The sequence below is a fragment of the Choristoneura fumiferana genome, chromosome 13 (genome assembly GCF_025370935.1).
Source record: "Choristoneura fumiferana chromosome 13, NRCan_CFum_1, whole genome shotgun sequence".
In the NCBI taxonomy this organism is placed as follows: Eukaryota; Metazoa; Arthropoda; class Insecta; order Lepidoptera; family Tortricidae; genus Choristoneura; species Choristoneura fumiferana.
The window spans coordinates 9,868,807-9,871,488 of NC_133484.1; the positions used below are offsets into that span (position 1 = coordinate 9,868,807).

A 2,682-nucleotide genomic window follows, 5' to 3' on the forward strand; every position below is an offset into this window, starting at 1 on the left:
AACTATAATCATAGTTGCGATAATGAATGGGCGTCTTTCATTGGCAGCACTCGCGTTGTAACCTGTGTGTGTAGTTATTGTACGACCTGGACAATGCTCGACCGATTTTGTAGGACCTGATAATTCAATCACATTATGTCACTTGAAACACGGATCGAGCTTTATCACCCTGTACTGATAATGTTCAAGGTGCTATTTGACAACCTGATTTTGTACGGCCTAACATTGTACGATGTGATATATCTAATCCAAAACGAGTTCGTATTATCAGGTCGTACAGTGATGGCTGAGCAGTATTGGGTCGCGCATTACTGGTCCCCTAACCTGTCACTGTCAATTCAATTCGATAACCAATAAATAACCTAAAGAAATCCCGCGGACTATTCTTTTATCTGTGTTAATCTTGGAAGTATCATGAAAATAATACTATCCCTATCCTACCGAAAGGGCGATATGAAGACTCGCCAAACGATCACAACAAACGACCAAGTCCACCTCGCCAAAAGTACCCACAACATCTCACAAAAAGGGAACTTGAATGTAAGTAGGTACCCTTATTTATTTTTAGTATAGATGTTAAATTTTTAACCGTGACTTTGATGAAATAAGTTTTCGTTTTGTAAATAATTCAGCCACGATGATACCTAGTTATCCTGCTCACTAATTAACATGATAATCAGTTATTAACCTGTTTTGACGGAAAATGATTGTAATTGTACTACTAATGAATCTTATTAACAAAGTTAATAATCAAGCAATGGACCTAACTTAACCATTTATTTCCTGATAATATCTATAGTCTACAACCAAATCATTTATCTATTCTCCTTCTGTTATTTTTTTAATGATTTTATCAAGAAGGCAAAAGTTCAACAAGGTAAAATTAAAGTGAAGTTTGCTAGCATACCTAATTTTTATCAATCTGATGCTGTAGTAAGATCACTTGCAATCATTTTAGTTAGTAGATAGGGCTTTTTCTAATCATTATATTTAATTGAAATGTAGATATGTTTGTTTGCAATGTGGCTATTACTTGAAATAATTCTCAATTAATGAAACTAACCTGATGTCATAACATTTTAAAGTGAATGAGATTGATCTTTGACCGAGAATAAATTTACTTCCACCGAACTTAGACCCAGAATGAAATATATCTATATTTAATTTTATTCTTAAATGTAGTTACACTACTTAGACTAAACTGCTTACACACTACTTAGTCTATAAATAGTCTAACAACTAGAACCAGATTTTGATGCTTAGATTTTGATTTTGGTTTTTACTTTGTTTCAGCGCTGAGTATTTATTTTTAGTCACAGTCCTGAGAGCTAAGGAGAACATTCATTAGAATGGTAGTAAAGGTATGCTATAAATGGTTTTCTAATTATCTTCATTATGTTCCAGAAATCTTTCATACTATGTACTCTTAAAATTTATTAATGTTCTTCACATTATGAATTTATTTATAACCATACTAAAATATATTTCAGGTGACCTGGGCCCGGGGAAACTTGCCTTTTGTCCTGTGGTTTACACACTAGCAAGGGCTATGCTGAATTGCTGATGTACCGAACACTGCTGAGCATCATTAATTAAGGTACAGTAAATTACCTACCTATACTACCCTTTTTTTTATATTTATATTTTATATACCACATCGGTGGCAAACAGGCATGCGGCCCGCCTGATGTTAAGCAATTACCGCCGCCCAGGAACGCTTGCAACACCCGAAGTATCACTCGCGCGTTGCCAACCCTGCATAACCTTAACTACCTTATCTTTAAATTATTCTATACAAATGGGAAGTTCTATGCAGACTCATATTACTTAATTAATTTTTTCTTTCTTTTGTTTCTAGAAAACCCATCTTCCCTACCAGTCCAGCCCTAGTTAACTTACTATTACTCTTTTGTCTTTGTTACTCAGAATACTCTTTGCTTCACTCCCAATTCATCATCATCATCATCATCATCATCATCATCATCATCACATCAGCCACAGGACAGCCACGGATGGACACAAGTCCCCCACACAACCCAGTGGCCTCGGTTGGTGTCAGCTATTCTCAATAAACTATTTAGTTAACTAAACCAACAATGCTCCTACTACCATGACAATCTAAAGGAAAACCGATCTTATCTTAATTGTTATTTTTCACATCATGACATGATTGGTATTTTATTATCTTCCTTTTTTTTTTTTATCCTTGATGATTTCAATATAAATTCTTATACTTGACTGACATTTATTTAAATTATAATGTAATTTTATATTGAATGAATAAATAAAGTAAACTACTTCAATGTGTTAGAATGAATGCATAAACAACGCAGCATCAATACAAACCGTGATGCGGTTTAACAATGCAATAAATAATTAATTGTTTTTTTCTATATTAATTAATCCCTAATATATATAAATGCGAAAGTAACTCTGTCTGTCTGTCTGTCTGTCTGTCTGTTACGCTTTCACGTCGAAACCACTGAACCGATTTTGAATGAAATTTGGTATATAGGTATTTTGAAACCCCAAGGATCAACATAGGATACCTTTTATTCCGGTAGAGGGCGCCACCGCGCGTAACCTAGATCCGCGCACGAAGTCGCGGTTAAGCTAGTGAATAATAAAATAAATGATGTAAGAGTTGAGGGACTCTGTAGATATCATCTCTTTATTTCAAGC

General features: G+C 34.5%; 1 long non-coding RNA gene across 1 annotated transcript; it reads left to right on the forward strand.

Annotated features, from left to right (window-relative positions):
* Positions 1-313: 313 nt before the first annotated feature.
* Positions 314-1,592, forward strand: LOC141434021 (uncharacterized). The gene is made up of 3 exons (XR_012451993.1): positions 314-540; positions 1,294-1,361; positions 1,491-1,592. It is a non-coding gene; the product is annotated as an uncharacterized lncRNA (long non-coding RNA).
* The last annotated feature ends 1,090 nt before the right edge of the window (positions 1,593-2,682 follow it).